The sequence below is a fragment of the Narcine bancroftii genome, chromosome 2 (assembly GCF_036971445.1).
Source record: "Narcine bancroftii isolate sNarBan1 chromosome 2, sNarBan1.hap1, whole genome shotgun sequence".
Lineage (NCBI taxonomy): Eukaryota > Metazoa > Chordata > Chondrichthyes > Torpediniformes > Narcinidae > Narcine > Narcine bancroftii.
The window spans coordinates 372,891,435-372,911,782 of record NC_091470.1 but is presented as its reverse complement, the minus strand read 5'-3'; the positions used below and the strand labels follow the sequence as shown (position 1 = coordinate 372,911,782).

General features: G+C 45.1%; 1 protein-coding gene across 5 annotated transcripts in view; it reads right to left on the bottom strand.

Moving 5' to 3' along the window:
- LOC138755891 (anion exchange protein 2-like) overlaps positions 1–20,348 on the bottom strand; it is a 356,627-nt gene that overhangs the window by 229,983 nt on the left and 106,296 nt on the right. Inside the window, exon 3 of one of the 5 annotated variants that reach the window (XM_069922674.1) lies at positions 9,104–9,193. The exons of the other annotated variants lie outside the window; for them this stretch is intronic. The gene's annotated coding sequence lies outside the window, so the exon portion shown is untranslated. The remainder of the gene's footprint in view (positions 1–9,103; positions 9,194–20,348) is intronic. 5 annotated transcript variants of the gene reach the window in all.

Sequence of the window (20,348 nt, the reverse complement as noted above, 5' to 3'; positions counted from 1 at the left end):
GTATTGTCATTACAATCCAACAAAACAGCGCATTTCCGGACCACAGGGCACACACGCCGACACACAGTATACCCTACACACGAACAACACGTATACATCGCGATTCAAAATAAATATTTTAAAATAATTTACCAGTTTCTAGAGTTGTTCAACAGTCTCACTGCCTGCGGTAAGGAGTCCTAGCCTGACAGCCCTGGTTTTTATGCTCCTGTACCTCTTCCTTGAAGGTCGGGTCTCAAAGATACTGCGGGCTGGATGGTAAGGATCCTCACTGATTCCCTCAGCCCCCTTTAAGCACTGCTGCCTGTAGATACTGTTGTTCGAGGGAAGGGAGACCCCAGTGACCTTCTCAGTGGTTATAATCTCTGTACTAATCCCCGATCTGATGCAGCCAAATTGTGCTCCTGGAGAATGTAGTTACGATGGGCCTGGAAGCCTTGCCCTTCTCAACCTGTTGTATTGTGTGTCCATGATAGGTCGTCCTTTAAATGAACACCAACTAACTTTCTGCTCCCTATTCTCTCTATGACGGAGCCTTTTATATGTAGAGAGGAGTGGCCCTTCATCCTCCTGAAGTCCACAGTCATCTCCTTTGTCTTGTCCACATTTGAGGCTCTTGCACCACTGTTCGAGCTTTTCAAAAGAGGAGGTTGAAAGGGTTAAACAGTAGTTCAAAGCACAAAGTTCCTCTTCATCTGTCAAACACAATTTCAGTTCAGTGAAATTATATTTAGCATTTCACCATGTTCTATACATCCTGCTATTATTTCCTGAAAATGGATTCCAGCATTTCCCCAAAGACTCACATGGTGTAAACTGGCCTAAATTTTCTTGCCTTCTATCCCATCCTTTCATGAACAGGCATATTACAAATCTGCTGGGACATTTGCAGAATCTCACAAATTTAGAAATATAACAGCTGAGGTACCTACATTCTCTGTAGTCCAGAAGACATTGGAGTACAACTAGGCCATTCAGCCTCAATCCTGAAGTTGTGCCCTCTTGTCCTAGACTCTCCCACCGTCTCAAATAACCTTTCTCAATCTACTCTGTCTACACCTTTCAATATTCAAAATGTTTCAATGAGATCCCCTTCATTCTCCTAAATTCCAACACATGAAGGCCAAGAGCCGTCAAATGCTCCTCATGCAATAAAACTTTCTCATTCCCAGAATCATCCTTGTGAACCTCCTCTGAACCCTCTCCAACATCAGCACATCCTTCCTTAAATGAAGAGCCCAAAACTGCCCACAATCCTCCTCGTGAGGTCTCACCAGTGCCTTGTAAACCCCAACGTCACATCCCTGCTCTCATCTTCTATTCCTCCTGAAATGAACGCCAGCATCGCATTTGCCTTCTTCACCACCGACTCAACCTGCAGGTTTACCTTCAGGCTCCTTCCTGCATGAGGACTCCCAGGTCCCTCTGTATCTGGGGATTCTCAATTTTCTCCCCACTTAGAAAATAGTCTGTTTATTTTTTTCTACGAAAGTTCCAGACCGTGCTCTTTCCAACATTGTATTTCATTTGCCATTTCCCAAGTTCCTGCAGAAGTCCTTCTGCAGTCTCCGTGTTTCCTCTACACTGCCAACTCCTCGACTCACCTTCATATCACCTGCAAACTTGACCACTAGGCCATTCATTCCATCATCCAAATCATTACTATCCAACATAAAAAGAGGAGGCCCCAACCCCGACCCTGTGGAAAACCACCCAATCACAATATGATCCCTGTATTCTGACTCAGCTTCTTGTCAATCAGCCCAAGCTCTCCCCATGCTAGCAAGATAACTGCTGAGGTATCTACAATCATTGCAGTCACTTTATTTCTCACAAGATGCTGATCATCATCTCCACGATTCCTCCCATTACATGGCACGATAACCTTTCTCCTATGGCTATAAGGTCCTCCCACCCCTTTGACCCAGGATTTCCTGCTATTATCAGGATTTAACAAAAATGTTAACTTGCCAGTGCAAATACCTAGCGGTTGCAGTAAGACCACCTCAGTGGATATTACACAGAGCAGACGTGGTCTGCCACTAATGGGGGTGGATATACTGTGAATACTGTGGAACCAATCTTCAACCCATACCAATAGTAGCCGACTGCTGGGGCTGGGTGAAGAGCAATCAGGCAATCCCAGAATCAAAACTTGGTATTGGTGCTATTCAGTCCATCAAGACTGCACCACATGCAATCGAGTCTGCTGTTTCCCACTAGTATTGCCACATTTATTTTTCCTTCAAGCATTCATTCAAATCTCTTTTGCTGAACACCACACACAGAAAACATGCCCTTCAGCGCATCTAGTCTGGGCCAATGTATTATTCTAATTAAAACACAAAAATGTTGGAGGAACTCAGCTAATCTTGTGGCATCCATATGATGTAAAGATATATTACTTGTCAGAGCCATTAGTACTGTATATAATCATGAAATAGTCAAGTTTTTTAGACCAGTTTTTCAGGTCAAATTTCAGGGGGTGGGGTTGACGCTATTTTTGACCGTGGTAAGTACCTGCGTCGTTCAAGGCATCGGGAGCTAGGATGACCGGAACTAGGTTGTAAGTCTGTGTTCAGGGCATTGGGAACTCCAGTGGGCTGGTGGCCAGGGCAAGGGTCAGCGGTCAGGTCGTAGGGAGTTCTGGTGGGCGGGTGGCCAGGGCGAGGGCCAGTGGTTATGTAGTCTGGAGCTCTGGTGGGTGGGCGGCTGAGTAAGGGCATTGGGAGCTCTGGTGGGCGGGTGGCTGAGGGTCCACAGTCAGGGTGTCAGGAGCTCCGGTGGGAGGGCAGCTGAGGGTCGGTGGTCAGGGCGTCGGGAACTCCGGTGGGAGGGCAGCCGAGGGTCCGCGGTCAGGGCGTCGGGAACTCCGGTGGACGGGTGGCTAAGGGTCCGCGGTCAGGGCATCGGGAGGTCTGGTGGGTGGGTGGCCAAGGCGAGGGTCTGCGGTCGGGGCGTTGTGAGCTCTGGTGGGTGGGCAACTGAGCATCTGGAGAACTGATGGCAGGCAGTCGGGCATAAAATTGGGGGTCGTCAACTTTAAAACAGGTCACCAAAAAAGAAATTTTGGGCTCAAACTGGGAAGGGGGGGAATGGCGGGGTAGGGTAGGGTGGACTAATACATGAGTATTCTGCCTAGACTGTACCAGTTCTAATTCCAAACCCTACTCACTCTTAGAACATTTCCTCCACATTGCCTCCACTTCTTTTGACATTAACCTTAAATGTCTGACCTCTGGTTCATGGTCTTTCTTTAATCATATTCACCTTTGTCAAATGGCCTCGCATCCTTTTCTACTCAAAGGGATGAAGTTTTTGGTTGTAAGGATGGATATGTTGGGCTGAAGGGCCTGTTTCTCTGATGGATGACTCTACGAGAACACCAGCTTCTCCAAACTATACACATCTTATGCGCAAGGCCATGCCCTGAAATCTTTCCTGGAGTTTTTAGGATGTGATGGGCAGAATTGAATGTGGCCAAACCTACATAACATGGAGGTTCAACATACCTGCCATGCTTTTGTTCTCATGCCTGCCCATTAATCCAATCATTAGGCATTCTCATAATCTGTGTTTTCATTACTATGTACCTGTGCATAAATCATTTGTTTAGTTTCCAGGATGTGGTTGTTACTTCATACCCAAACCCAGATGCCCTTGAGATTTTGGCACGCTGCCTTCATATAAAACAAATCCCATGGTGGAGGTGCTGTGGAGGAATTCCAATCTTCAGTGTCAATGAAGAAACAGAAAATCACTTCTAGTCAGGATACATCTTGGAAGGGAATCTGCAAGTGGTGGCTTGGCCACTGCAATGTCTCTCATCCCTCTCAGTGTTAGAGGTCACAGATTAGGGAGGGGCTATCAGATTAGCCTTATAATAGCCCACGTTGTTCATGGTACATACTGGAGACCTCATGTACCAGTAGTGCAGGGAGTTGATGCTTTGTGTGGACAATGGGTTGACTGGGAAGTCACGTCTCATTTATTGTCACCTAATTGTACAAGTACAGTCTGACAAAACAACATTCTGTGGTCCTCGGTACAGAAACCTGCAGTCACACTACCCGACTTAACACACATACAGAAAAACAATACATATGTAAGACAAGTATTTTATCTATATAAGTAAATATTGTTTTGTACAAATGAGGGTCTCGGAGGGTCAGTGCGAGCAGTTCCTTTGGCCGTTCAGCGTTCTCACTGTCTGTGAGAAGAAGCTGTTGCTGTTCCTCAGCCTGGTGGGGCCGGCTCTGATCCTCCTGTGTCTCTTCCCCAATGGGAGCAGCTGAAAGATGTGCGGGGTGAAAGGGGTCCTCAGTGATTTTGTACACCCTCTTCAGATAAAATCCCAGTTAATCACATCCATGGAGGGAAGGGAGACTCCAGCGATCCTCTCTACCACTCTTATTATCCTGTGGATTGACCTCTGATCCATTTCTATACAGCGACCGTTCCACACTGTGATGCAGTCGGTCAGGATGCTCTCAATAGAGGCTCCTGAAGAAAGTTGACATAATGGTGGTCAGTCGCCTTCAGTCTTCTCAGGAAGTGCAGTTGCTGTTGTGCCTTCCTGACAAGTGAGGAGATGTTGAGTGTCCACGATAGGGTCACTAGTTCAGTGAACTCCAAGGAACTTGGTGCTCTCCTCTACAGAGCTGTTGATGTGTAGTGGAGAGTGGCCATTCTTGGTCCTCCTGAAGGCTACGATCATCTCCTTTGTCTTGTCCGCGTCAAGACTCAGGCTGTTACTCCCGCACCATTTCATGAGATTTTCCAAAGGGCTGCTCTGCCCCTGATGGAACAGAGCTTGAAAGTTGTTGCTGTTAAACTCATCCAAGGAATCAGAAGAGAGACAGGAGATGTGTTGGCCAACATCTCAGTTTGGCTGATTGAACCTTTCGGAACAACACTGTGTCTCCACCCTCTGCTCTCCTGGGTCCACACCAGTGGCAGTGTTTGCCGTTACAGTAGCTCCGGAAGTGCCACCACTTTTCTTGCAAGACACTGAATGCCAAACCGCAGGTCTAGCCATTACGAAGGAAAATAGTGTGTTGCTCCTTCATGATGAGCGATTCGGAGTAAGAGATCTTACTGTAATCACATAAGGGCCATCCCTGGATCACTGCGTGCATACTTGGTGTCGTTACCCATGAAAAGAGACAGTATCTTGTCAAATGTGGAGAACTTGAGTAGACCAGGATTGTATTCGATAAAGGTTCGAAGATGATGATGAGATCTCATTGATACTCAATAAAATTCTTCTCAGGGATATAGAGAGGACATTTTCTGTGGGTGACAAGTCCAGGACAAGAGTGAGGCGGGGGGGGGGGGTTTCATAGTCTCAGAATAGGGGTAGGGCATTGAGAACTGAGGAGGCATTTCTTCAGGGTGTGTGTGTGTGTGTATGTGTGTGTGGGAGGGGTCGTTGCTCCGATTATTCAGAGAGCACTGGGGTTCTGGAAACTGAGGGAACAATCAAGGGAAATAGGAAGTGTACAAAAAGTGATCGAAAATCAAAAATCAGTCATGAGCAAGTGGCCTGGTCTTGCTCCTATGACCTCGACCTTTTTGTTATTAACAAATCCAGTCTGGCATTTCTTTATTAATGGAAACATGCAAAAGCCTGATTATTAATCCCATCAGATACTCTGTAGGTTGGGAAAGATGAACCCCACAGTTCCAGTTTGAACAAGGGTTCACCAATCCTCCAGCACCAGGCCAGTGTCCAGGGCCTCAGAAGGTGGTGGGTGCACACAGGCAGATGCATACAACCCAGAGCGTGACTATTAGCTGCACATCAGTGTACAAGGAGATACTGTTTAATGATGAGATGGTAGATTCCCTGGAGCTGAAGGCAGCAGTAAGGGTAGAGGTGGAGTTATAATTACACATAAGGTGCTCCATTGAATTGACACTGAAACCCTTGCAGCTCTGGACTCCAGCCAGCAGTGGGATCATGGTTACAAGACTCTGAGCCACACAAAGGCTGAGAGAGCCAATCTTACCAGCAATCAAATCTGTTTGAAATCTCTGGGCTCACTCTTCCAGGTTAATGCCATGTACAAGAATTTAAACCATAAGACGGAGCAGAAATAGGCTATTCAGCCCACCGAGTCTGCCTCATCCTTTAATCTTGAACTGATCTCAAATTGTCAGGTTTATTGTCATCTGATTCATAAGTAAACTGGACCAAACGGTGTTCTCCGATCCTCGGTGCAAAACACACAGACACATTACCAGACATAACACACGTACAGACAAACAATACATATGCAGGACAAGTATTTCATCTATACAAATCAATGAATAGATTTTGTTTTATAAGGTCAGTGTGAGCAGTTGCTTTGGTCATTCACTGCCTGTGGGAAGAAGCCGTTCCTCAGCTGGCGGTGTGTCTCTGATTCTCCAGCATTTCTTCCCCAGTGGGAGCAGCTGAAAGATGCCATGTGCAGGGTGAAAGGGATCCTCAGTTATTTTGAGTGCCTTCTAGACAATAATCCAGGTAGATCATGTCGATGGGGTTGGGGGGGGGGGGGAGAGGAAACTCCAGTGATCCTCTCTGCCACTCTTATGGTCCTGTGCATTGACCTCTGATCCATTTCTCTGCAGCAACCGTACCCTCACTATGATGCAGCCGGCCAGGACGTTCTTGATAAAGCTCCCGTAGAAGGTGACGGGATGGTGGCCGGAAGCTTTGCCTGCCTCAGTCTTCTCAGGAAGTGCAGCCACTGTTGTCACTGGTTAAGTGTTGTTACTAGTTAAGTGAACAATATGCAAATAGCAAAAGGAAAGTGAGAGATAAAATTGGTCCAATAGAGAATCAGAAAGGACAAATGTGTGTGGAGCCAAAAGAGATGGGGGAGGTCTTGAACAATTTCTTTCCCTCAGTATTTACTGAGGAGAAGGAGATTGAACTGTGCAGGGCAAAGGAAGCAAAAGAGGTAAATATGGAGACTATAGTGTTTAAGAAAGAGGTAGTACTGGAGCTTTTGAAACATATAAAGGTGGATAAGTCTCCAGGTCCTGACAGGAATTTCCCCAGGACCTTGAGAGAAGTTAGTGAGGAAATAGTGGAGGCTCCGGCAGTGATTTTTCATTAGAGAGGGGTATAGTGCCGGAGGATTGGTGTGTTGCGCATGTGGTTCTTTTGTTTAAAAAGGGTTTAAGTAGCAAGCCTAGCAATTATCGGCCGGTAAGTTTGACGTCTATGGTAGGTAAATTGATGGAAAGGGTTTTTAGAGATAGTATATATAAGTATATGGAGGGACAGGGTCTGATCAGGGAAACTCAACACAGATTTGTGCGTGGAAGATCGCTTTTGACCAATCTTGTTGAATTTATTGAAGAGGTGACTCAGAATGTTGATGAGGGTAGATCAGTGGATGTTGTCTATATGGACTTCAGTAAGGCCTTTGATAAGGTTCCGCATGGGAGGTTAGTTTGGAAGGCTAAGTCCTTGGGTATTAATTTGGAGATAGTCAAATGGATTCAACAGTGGCTGGAAGGAAGGTGCCAGAGAGTAATAGTAGATAATTGTTTGTCAAGATGGAAGCCGGTGACAAGGGGTGTACCTCAGGGTTCGGTATTGGGACCGTTGCTGTTTGTCATAAATATTAATGATTTGGAGGATGGGGCGGTAAATTGAAATAGTAAATATGCAGATGATACTAAAATAGGGGGAATTGTGCATGATGAAGAGGGTTTTCAAAGATTGCCGAGGGATTTAAACTGCTTAGAGGAGTGGGCAGAAAGATGGCAGATGGAGTTTAATGCTGATAAGTGTGAGGTGCTTCATTTTGGAAAGAATAATCAAAGCAAGACCTATGTGGTAAATGGGAGGGCGTTGAAGAATGCAGTGGAGCAGAAAGGTCTAGGAATAACGGTGCATTGTTCTCTGAAGGTAGGATAGGGTGGTGAAGAAGGCCTTTAGTGTGCTTGCCTATATAAATCAGTGCATAGAATATAGGAGATGGGAAGTAATGATGAAACTGTACAAGGCATTGGTAAGGCCAAATTTAGAGTACTGTGTGCAGTTCTGGTCACCGATTTATAGGAAGGATATTAACAAGATAGAGAGAGTGCAGAGAAGATTTTCAAAAATGTTGCCTGGGTTTCAGCATCTGGAATACAAGGAAAGATTGAGCAAATTAGGTCTTTATTCCTTGGAACGTAGAAGGCTGAGAGGGGATTTGATAGAGGTGTTTAAGATAATGAGAGGGATAGATAGAGTTAATGTGGAAAGGCTTTTCCCATTGAGAGTAGGATACAAGAGGTCATGGGTTGAGAGTTGACGGGCAAAGGTTTAGGAGTAACATGAGAGGGAACTTCTTTACTCAGAGAGTGGTTACTGTGTGGAATGGGCTTTCGGGAAAGGTGGTGGAGGCAGGGTCAATTTTGCCATTTAAGAAAGAATTGGATAAGTATATGGATGGGAGGGGGATGGAGGGATATGGACAGAGCGTTGGTAAGTGGGATTAGAGGAGGGTATTTGGATCAGTGCGGACTAGAAGGGCCAAATTGGCCTGTTTCTGTGCTGTAATTGTTACATGGTTATATGGAACTTGGTGCTCTTCACTGCAGAGTTGTGGATGTGGAGGGTGGTCGTTCCTGGTCCTCCTGACCTCCCCGATCATCTCCTTCATCTTGTCCAAAGGTTGTTCCTCTTGCACCACTTCAGGAGATTTTCCACCTCTATTCTTCCACTTTACTACACTGCCCGGCCTTCTCCCCATTACCTTTGATGCCCTGGATAATCAAGAACCGATCAATCTCTGCCTTAAATACACCCAATGATCCGGCCTCCACAACGGCCTGTGGCAACAAATTCCACAGAGCCCCTCCTCCCCCCCTCTGGCTGAAGAAATTCCTCCACATCAGCAACACCTTTCCTTCTTCTCAAGCCAAAGGAAATGTGACGTCTCCAATGTCTCCTATCAAATTTTACGTGAACCATTGAAAGGATCACAGCTTGTTACGGGAACTACTCTGAGTGAACAGAGAAGCTGGAGGTATCAGTGGGTCAGACAGCGTTCACGGGGAGAAGTGTTAAAGTCAGCAGATAGAGTTGGGTCCCTTTACCGAGACTAAGGGTCCTAACCTGAAATGTTTACTGTCTGGTTCTTCCACGGATTATGCCTGATTCGCTGGATCCCTCCGGCTTCTCTGTGTTCACTAAAGATTCCAGCACCTGCAAGGACAGAGTAGATGGAGAAAAGTTGCTTCTCACGGTGGGAGGGTCTAGGACAAGGGGGCACAACTTCAAGGTTTAAGGGCATCCACTTAGAACAGAGAGAGATACAGAGGAATTTCTTCAGCCAGAGGGGAAAGGGGGGAATCTGTGGAATTTGTTGCCACAGGTGGTTGTGGAGGCCGGGACATTGGGTGTATTTAAGGCAGAGATTGATATGTTCTTGATTATCCAGGGCATCAAAAGTTCTGGGGAGAAGGCAAATGGCGGGGAAGACTGAATGGTCTGAATGGGCCTATTTCTGCTCCTGTGTCATATGTGGACAAATCTACCCAAGTCCTCAAGAAACTGCAGAGAGTTGTGAATGCAGCTCACACCATTACTGAAACCAACCTGCCCCCCCCCCCCCACCCCCCCACTGACTCCATCTTCAGTTCCCGCTGCCTCAGGAAAGCAGCTGCCCCAGCCAGACACTCTTCTCCCCTTCCCTCGGCCAGAAGATCCACTAGTTTGAAAACATACAGCTGTCGGTTCACAGACAGTTCCTTTCCTGCTGCTATCAGACCACTGAATGGAGTAAAAGATGATCTCGTTATCTCACAACCCCTACCTCATCATGACCCTTGCTCTATTTTAACTTTTGGCATTCTTATTTTATTACTGCACAAGCGTTTCTCTCATCAACCCAATGTACAGCTGCACCTGAATTCTTGCTTGCTGCAGACACACAGATTCAAGATAGATACACATTACGCTACCACAATATGCACATGACAAGACAGAAAGAGATAGCAAGTATATAAGGAAGGACAGTTAAATATTCACGGTGGCAATTAGTGCAAGGAAGAAGAAACATTTCAATAGGGCAGACATATCTTTTGGTGGTCCGAGAGTTGTTTATGGTGAGGGGAGTACAAGAAAGTTCAAAACTAGTTCATGATTCTGATAAAAGTGGTCCTTGAACCAAGAGGTGCTGGACTTCTGAATACTGCAAGCTTTGCCTCAAGGTAGCAGTGAGAAGAGGTTGTGACCAGGGCTGTGGGAATCCTGAGGCAATGGCTGAGAGGTCAGTGCCGTGGTGACTTGTCGCTCTCCGCAGCCTTCTCGTTTCCAAACCAGACCATGATGGAACCCGTCAGGGTACTCCCACAGTACCCAAGAGAATTTTGGAGAGGTGCATGGATGGCTATGGTCTATGTGCAGGTCAATGAGGGTAACTGTTCGATGGATTAGATGGGTCGAGGGGCCTGGTTTTGTGCTGCAATGTTCTATGAATCCACAGAACACCTGCAGAAGTTTGATAGAGTATTAAACAACTGGGTTGGCTTGCCTGGATAGTACATTAAACAAAACTTTCATTGTACCTCTGTGAATGTGACAATAAACAATTCAGAATCCAACAGGGTTACTGGCCTTGGAGAGAAGGGACTTGCTCCCCCCTCCCCCTTTCATCTCACACAGTGCATAGAATCTACCTGATCAAGAGATTTGATCGAGGGATTTAAAATTATGAGGGGGAGAGACAGAGTAAATGTAGGTCGGCTTTTTCCACTGAGGGTGGGTGAGATACAAACCAGAGGAGATGGGTTAAGGGTGAAAGGGGAAAGGTTTATGGGAACATAACATATAACCATATAACAGTTTACAGCGCGGAAACAGGCCATATCGGCCCTTCGAGTCCGCGCCAGTTCACTTGAACAACTCCACTAGTACCCCCCTCCCACTCTTCGCCCATGACTCTCCAACCCCATATATGCCAAACCTCAGCAAACTCCCGAGGAGGTAGAGGCGCTGACGTGTTTTCTTCAATTTCTACTCAAAGACTTTGAGGTGATGAGGTTGGACAGAAGCGAATGTTTGCTCCTGGAAAGAGTCTTTGGAACTATCCTTCAGGAATGGAAGAGAAGGAAACAGAGTTCTACAGTTTTATAGAATTCAACAAGAATGGTGAGTCTTAAACTGAGGGGGAACTTCTTCACACAGAGAATGGTGGGAGCGTGGAACGAGCTGCCAGCTAAGGACGTGAATGCGGGCTCAATTTCAGCATTTAAGAAGAATTTGGACTCCTGGAACTGTCCGCAAGGTAACATCCTTGGACACTGCTGCCTAAGGTCTCCCCTGAGGAGTTGCGCATGCACACGGCACAAAAAAAAAGGAGGAAATTTGAAAAAAGATTTCAGACACCCAGAGCTGCAGTGATCAAGAAGAAGACCTGGAAAAGCAAAGGAAAGAATAAGAACATCCTACAATCAAGATAAAGGTAGGAAAAAGGTGCAGAAGCTTCTTTATTTTCTGGTGAATAAAAGCCAAATGCAAGACATTTTTCGAGAATTCACGGAAGTGTTACTGATTAACTAAGTCAGAATGGCGATAAGATGGAAAGATTAAGACGACAAGTGGACACTAGATTTGAAACAGTGGATGGAAAAATTAAAGGAAATGAGTTTGAGATTCAAAACATTAAAGCACAGGCAGCTGGTAAACTTGACCAGTTAATGCAAAAAATTGATGTTTTGGAAAATTTTAGTAGATGGAATAACATCCAGATTGTTGGACTTAAAAGAAGGGGATGAGGGTTGAGACCTGAAAAGATTTTTGCAATGATGGATATCGGAATCTTTGGGTCAAATTTCAAGGAAATTCGGAGATAGAGCAAGCCTATAGGGCACTGAGACCTAAACCTCAGCCTGACCAAAGGTCCCATTCAATACTTGTCAGATTCCTTCGATATGAAGTAAGAGAAAAGATATTGGAGCTGGCAGCAAAACAAGCTAAAGAAAGACGATCACCTTTGATTTATAATGGAAATAAGATTTTATTTTATCCAGATATGTTTTGATTTGTTGAGAAAGAGTTTAATCCAGTTAAAGATGTATTATTGAAAGACAAATGTATTTTGAGATACCCAGCTGATTTGAAGGTATTCATCCCGGGAGAAAGGAAGAGATTTTTTATGAAGCCTAATGAAGCAAAGGTATATGCCGATTCACTGCCTGTTAAAGATAAGCAGATGGTTGCCGATACCTGAATTAATGATATAATTGAGAGGTTTTTCAGTGACTGAAAATATATTGAGCTTCAAGAGAGTTTAAAGAGTGAGGAAGGTTTAACCTATATTATGCATGATCTATTATACTGGGTAAAATTAATGGATTAAAATGTTTATTAATAAGATTATAGTATGGTGTTTCGAGTGAGTTAGTGGGGAATGTGATGCTGACCACTACGCCATGGGCACCAATGCGACATGCTTTTCTTCCCGTACAGATCAGGGGAATAGAAACACTTTAACATCACGCACCTCTGGGGTTCCTTCTTATCTTTTTCCCTGTTTTCATATCTTTTCCTTTTTTGGTTGTTAGCCTGGACTAATTATATTAGCAATATTTTATATAAGGAAGGTCGGGTTGGATCGGGGGGGTGGTGGAAGAGGACATTACTCTGTGAGTGGGCGGCAGTGGGACAGGTACAACTACCAGTGTCCCGATTTCTCCACGAGAAATAAACCCAGGTCCTCTAACATGCATTAAAAAGTCCATTGTTCAAAATTGTTATGGCATGAGGATGTGTAGGCAATATTTATTCCTTGACACACACCACAGATCCTTATTGTTTAGCTGATAGCGTATTGTGTGAGGTGCCACAGTCACCACCTGCGCAGCATTTACAACCCACCTCACTGACAAAAGATAAAGGAGGAAAAACCCAACACCCTACCCCAACCCACCAATTTTCCCCTGCAACCGCTGTACCCGTGTCTGCCTGTCCCGCATCGGACTTGTCAGTCACCAACGAGCCTGCAGCAGACGTGGACATTACCCCTCCATTAATCTTCGTCCGTGAAGCCAAGGCAAAGAAAGAAATGAAAAAAAAAGAACTTTACACCCTCGACTGCGTGGCTTAGTATGACAGTAACACCGTCTACAAATTTGCCGATGATACAACGGTAGTGAGTTGTATAAAGGAAGGGGATGAGTCAGTAACAGGAGGGAGATTGAAAATGTGGTTGAATGGTGCACCAACAACAACCTCACACTCAATGTCACCAAAACTCAGGAGCTGATTGTTGACTTCAGGAAAGACAAACCAGAGGGGTACAATCCAGTGATCACTGGGGGATCTGAGGGGGAGAGGGTGAGCAAATTTAAGTGGTTGGGAGTCACCATCTCAGAGGATCTTTCCTGGACTCAACATTCTAAAGGCATCATGAAGAAAACATGTCAGCGCCTCTACTTCCTCAGGAGTTTGCTGAGGTTTGGTACGACACCAGAAACCCTGGCAAATTTCTACAGCAGCGGGGGGAAAGTGTGCTGACAGGCTCTATCACAATCTGGTATAAAAACACCAATACCCCTGAGCGTAAAACCCTCCAAAAGGTAGTGGACACAGCCCCGGACTTAACACGATTGAGTACATCTACAGGGAACACTGCCGTTGGAGAGCAGCAGCAATCATCAAGGATTCACACCACCCAGCACACGCTCTGTTCTCGCTGCTGCCATCAGGAAAGAGGTGTAGGTGCCACCAGACTCGCACGACCAGGTTCAGGAACAGCTGCTCCCCCTCCACCATCAACGACAAACTCAATCAGAGATTCATTCAAGGACTCGTACTTGTGCCCTTGATTAGTTTTCTTTCTTTTTCTCTCTGTACTGCAGTCAGTTTGTTTATATTTGTTATCTGTTTACATATTTACAGTTTTTTTGCACTACCAATAAGTGGTAATTCTGCCTGGCCCCCATGGTAAAGGATCTCAGGGTTGTATGTGATGTCATGTATGTACTCTAACAATAAATCGGAAATGTGAATTTACATTTATAATCTGGGGAAAATCAGGACGAAAACAAGCATCTCTTGACAGATCACTTTCATTTCTTTCTGTCACTCTTACTGAACAGGATCTAGAAAAAAAGTAAACAATTTTCACATTTAATTGTAAAGCCTCAAGCTTTTCTTAAAGCTATTCAAGAAAGCAACCTCTGTACTCAAGGACCCTCACCACCCAGCCATGCCCTCTTCTCACTGCTACCTACCATCAGGGAGGTCCACGAGCCTGAAGATAAACAGCCAACGGTACAAAAAAAACAGCTATTTCTCCCCGCCATCAGATTTCTGAACGGACAAGGAACCAGACACTACCTCACCGACCCTAGCCCACTAATTTATTTATGTTTAAATAATCTATTTACAGAAATGTAATTTATAGCTAGTTTTGCACCATAAAGCTGCAGCAGAACAAATTTCATGACACATGTTCATGACAATAACCCTGATTCTGATTCATAGGCCCCAGGTGCCACTTGAAGGGGAGGGGGCACCACTGTCCTTGTCTCGCCTGCCCAATATTGAACTCCTGAGCCCAATATTGATCCTCGCTTTTCACCTCGTGCTCGTCACCTGCCAACTCAACCGCTGACCCTGCCCCCACTGCCCGAGTAAGCCCAACATCCAACTCCCGAACCCAACGCCATGGCCGACCACCTTGCTGATTCCAGCCCTGGCCATCCGTCGCCTCCCCCCCATCTAACTCCCGACACCCAGCTGTCCATTCATCATCCCCCCCCCCCCAATCTAACAACCGACGCTCGGCTGCCTTGGTCTCGCTGATCGTACCTCTCCCCCTCCCTCCCCCACCCAGCACTGGAGTCATATAATTTATTCCCTTCAGCAGGGAAGGATCCCCCTGCCTCCGTGCTATGTTGGAAACTGATGCCAAGAAACGATCCCCTGGTTAGAAGGCACCAAGAGGAGATCTCCTGCATTCAGCAGCGCATCAAATGATAGTGGACATGCCCTCCCAGAATTCCGTGTGGCAGAAAAACCTCTCCATGAGTGCCCTGTGCATGTAGCCCTTTCATTATGCCAAGGTACACTGGGACACAGGGCCTTTAAAGGGAAAGATGGTTAATTCCTTGGCTGCCTGCAATCTCTCCCTCCCCACCCTTTCTCTCTCCCCATCTTTCTCTCCCTTCCCTTGGTCTCTCACAGACATATCCATCCATCATCTGTCTATCTATGTGTGTGTGTGTGTATATATATATATATATGTAAAGTCATATCTATCTGTCACACATATACCATGAATAATTCTGCATAGTGGAGGATGGCAGGCACTGACTAACCAAGTGTTGGCAGAAGCGGTGTGCATTGGGCTGCATGGAACTCTGAGAGGGGCCAGGGAGAGTCAGCGACTGCCGACTGGCGTTCACACACCTGTGCGCGGTGTGTGGTGTGTCCGTCCTTCTCTCTCTCTTTCCCCCCCCCCCCCCCCCCGCTGCGACACAGGGTCGGTGGAATGAGAGGACGAGGAGCACATTGAGGAGAGAGGAGGCAGCAAGGATAGAAAGGGAAGGCAAAATGATGGCACGGTGGTGGCAAGGGCTGGTTGTGGGTTGGAATGTATCATCGGGGTGGTGGTGGAGGCTGGTTCAATTATGACATATAAAAGGCTCTTAGATAGGCACATGGATGCAAGAAAAAAAATAAAAGGTTATGGGTGTGAGCAAGGGAAGGTTTAGCTTGTTGAGTAGGTTTTATAGGTCAGTACAACATTGTAGGCCGAAGGGCCTATACTGTAATGTTCGATGTTCAAAGTACCTCATCACCAATCACATTCACATGAAAACACCTGCCACTTGTGATGAACTGTACCTGCTCCGGAGCACCCCTCTTAGCCTTGCCTGTTCCTGAAGGCACGTAGTCTTCCCCAACAATGCAGAGAGCAAGTGACTAATCCCTGAAGGTAGTTTCTGCAGGCAACTACCCAAGAGTTCCCATCCACAAGTCCTCCCTCTCATATGAAATTGGGATGGTGAGAATACGCAGAAAGGTCCACAACACAGGGAATTTTAGACAATGCAGTGATCTTGAGTGCGATGCTCACACTGGACCACGTTCTGGTTCCAGAGAGCAGTGTGCCTGCTGTCACTAAGTCTGCATCAAGACGACAGCCCAGAGATTGATGATTCACCAGTAATGAGTCACACACGCAGAACACTCAAAAATATCGGTGACCACAGGAACTGCTATGAACCACGGCAGATAAGAAAGAGGTTTGAATCTTTACAACTCCTCCTTGGAAAAATAACATCAGCAAAGTAAAATTTGTTCCATTTCCACAGCCCCAGGACTGCCCGATGTACTTTGGAGTCTTTTTGAAGCGTAATCACTGCAGGAATGTGGGAGATACTACGTCACTTGGATGGGTTCTTACAAAGAGCTCATTGATTGGATGGGTGGCAAGGTTCGTGTAGCAGTCAGCGTAATGATGTCACAGCACCAGTGACTCAGATTCAAATCCTGCGCTGTCTGTAAGGAGTTTATATGTCTTACCCGTGTCTGCGTGGGTTTTCTCCGGGGGTTCCAGTTTCCTCCCACCCTTCAAAACACACGGGATTGGGAGATTATTGGGGTGAAACATGAAAGTGTGCAGACACTGTGATTTAGTAAAACATACAGAGATGCTGAAGGAACTCAACTGGTCTCGCAGCGTCTACAGGAGGTAAAGATATATTCATGACGTTTCAGGCCTGAGCCCTTCTTCAAGGAATAAGAAGAGGAAGGCGTCAGAATAAAGACTAAATACTAACGTATATCTTTACCTGCTACGGACACTGCAACACCAACTGAATTCCTCCAGCATTTCTGTAGGTTAACTGCGCTCCAGCAGTTTCATGGGCTGGAAGGGTCTTCAACTGTGTTGCATCATTCAAATTAGCCATGTTTATGGAGGGCGTCCTGGTTGGGGGAGAGGAGAGTGGAACTCTGCCCATCACCTGGCAGCACATTTCCCACGAGGGTAATAATTTGGAGATCAAACTAAGGGAGAATTTTCACAGTGAAGGGTAAGGACGATGAAGCATGATGGGGAAAGTCGCAGAACAGAGGCTCAACGATACAGGAAGTGGAGACACAATTAGACAGGATGGCACACTTGCCTTCAGCGGGCAGGGCTTTGAGTTCAGGAACAGGGAGATCATTCAGCAACTGTATAGAATGTTGGTGAAACCGCACTGGGAATATTGGGCTCAGGCTTGGTAACCCAAAGATAGGAAGTTAGAAAGGGTACAGAAAACATTCATGTGGATGTTAGCAAGACTGGAGAGCTTGATTTCTAAGGAGAGGCTGGAACTTTTTTTCCTGGAGTGTAGGAGGCTAAGGGCAGGAGTGGGGAGAGAACGTTTTGGAGGTTAGATTTCGATTTGAATTTCAGAATTATTGTCAGAGTACATACACGACATCACATACAACTCTAAGATTCCTTTTTTCTGCAGCCACGGCAGAATTACCAGTTATTGGTAGTGAAAAAATAAACTGCATGCAGCGTAAACATGTAAACAAATAAAGAACTGTAAACAGATAATGAATGTAAACCAACTGACTGTGCAATACAAAGAGAATTTTAAAAACCAATGAAGTGTACAAGTCAGAGTCCTTAAGTGAATCCCTGATTGAGTTTGTTTAAATTTAAATTTAGACATACAGCAGTCGGTAACAGGCTATTTTGACCCATGAGTCCGTGTCGTCCAATTGCACCCAATTAACCCATACCCCCTTGGTACGTTTTTGAATGGTGGGAGGAAACTGGAGCCCCCGGGGAAAACCCACACAGACACGGAGAGAACGTACAAATTTCTTACAGAGAGCACGGGATTCGAACCCTGGTTCCGATCACTAGTGCTGTAAAGGCGTTTCACTAACAGCTATACCAACTGTGCCGCCTTTTGAGTCCAAGAAAGATCATCCAAGATAGTGATTCCCAGGATTTAAGATGAGAGGCGAAAGATTAAAAGGTATCTGAGGGGTTCCTTCTTCACCGGGAGGGTGGTGGGTATGTGGAATGAGTTGCCAGGACAACTGGGACATTCAAAAGAATGTTAGCCTGAGTCCTTCTTCGGGAGTGTTGAAAATCAGACAGACTCTGGAATAAAAAGGTGAGGGTGAGGGGGAGAGGAAGGAAAAGGGGGAGGAACACAGGCTAACAAGTCAGACAGATGGGAGGATAAAAGAGAAAGAGTCTAAGAATTAATGGGGAGAGGGCAGAGGGCTAAGACAGCTCTCTGGCAGGAGAAGGGAACCACAGAAAGGCAGACAGAGGGATGAAGGAGAGAGAGATGTCTTTTGGAAAATATTTTGGAAATATCTTTTGGAAAATATTTTGTTTGGTAAAATTTGTTTATTACAAGCCTGTGTTAGATACAATGGGAACTTTGGTGTGAAATTAGCAGTAGTCATCCTGATAAATGGCAGGGCATTCTGGAGTGAGATAGGTCAGAGAATGCAGAGACATGATTCCTTGAAAATGTGTCCCGGCTGGAGAGGGTCGGAAAGAGAGAGTTTTGCACACTGACTTTCATTAATTGAGTACAGGAATTGGGATTTCATGCTAAAGTTCAGACTTATTATCAGGGTACATACAGAGTACATCAAATATAATTCTGAGATTCTTTTTCCTGCTTATCAGTAGTACAAAAAACTGTACCAAAAAAAGATACTGGTATAAGACATTGGTGAGTTTTGGTCATAGGAAAGATCTCATAAAATTGAAAGAGTGCAGAGATTTACAAGGTTGAATAGGTTAGGACTTTATTCCCTGGAGCATTAGAGAATGAGGGGAGATTTGATCGAGGTAAATAAAATTATAATGAGGATAGAGAGAGCAAATGCAAGCAAGCTTTTTCCACTGAAGTTGGGTGAGACAAGAACTTGAGGACATTGGTTAAGAGAGAAATGTTGAAGGAGAACATTAGGAGAAATTTCTTCAGTCAGATCATAGAACCATAGAACACTACAGCACAGATAACAGGCCATTTGGCCCTTCTAGTCTGTGCCAAAATATCACTCCACTAGTCCCACTGACCTGCACCTATTCCATAACCCTCCAGACCTCACCCATCCATGTATCTGTTCAATTTATTCTTAAACTTCAGAGTGAGCCCTGAACTGAACTACTTACCTTTATTGTCTAAAATTAAATATGATTTGAATCATATTTACCTATAACATTAATAGGACGTGTTAATTGTGTTAAAATGAATATCATTCCGGAATTCAATATCTTTTTCAATCTATCCCTTGCAAGATTCCTCAAAACTTTTTCAAAGATGTGAATGCTCTGGTGAGAGGAGGTTTTTGTGGAAGGGTAAAATGGTCAGAGTGTCACTACAGAAATTAACTTGGAAATATACATTAGGAGGGTTGCAACTTCCTCGTTTTCAGATTATTATGAATCGGCACAGTTGAAATTTATTAACAGGATGTTTGAAGATAAACCTTTAATATGGGCTGATACTGAATTATCTCAGATTGGTGAGAAGAGGATGGATCAGCTTATATATAGATGGAATTCTTAGTTATTACATCATTATAATTTGCCAGTGTTAAAAAATTTAATGGAGTTATGGACTAAAAAGAATGAAATTATACATAACCATATAACAGTTTATGGCCATCTCGGCCCTACAAGTCCATGCTAGTTCACTCAAACAACTCCGCTAGCTCTCCCGCCTATTCTCCGCCCATAGCCCTCCAAACCCCTCCTATCCATGTATATATCCAGCCTCCTCTTAAATGAAAGAATTGACTCTGCCTCAACTATTTCCTCTGGAAGATTATTCCATTCAGCCACCGCTCTCTGAGTGAAGAAACATCCTCTAATGTTTCTCCTAAAACTTTTCCCCCTTACTCTCATCTTGTGTCCTCTTGTTTCAACCTCCCCTGCTCTCAGGGGGAAGAGTTTACTTACATCTAGTCTATCTATTCCCTTCATAATTTTATACACCTCTATCAAATCCCCTCTCAACCGTCTAAGTTCCAAGGAATAAAGTCCTAACCTCTTCAATCTTTCTCTGTACTCTCGGAATTTTAAGCCAAGCAACATCCTGGTAAATCTTCTCTGCACCCTCTCCACCTTATCTATATCTTTCCTATAATTTGGAGACCAGAACTGAACACAATACTCCAAACCTGGCCTCACCAATGCCTTAAACAGTCGCAACATCACTTCCCAGCTCCTATACTCTATGCTATGATTTATGAAGGCCAGCATACCATATGCCTTCTTAACCACCCTGTATGTCAACATGAGAATCCACCTTCAAGGAACGCTGCACCATAACTCCAAGATCTCTTTGTTCTCATTGTCCTCCCCTTTACT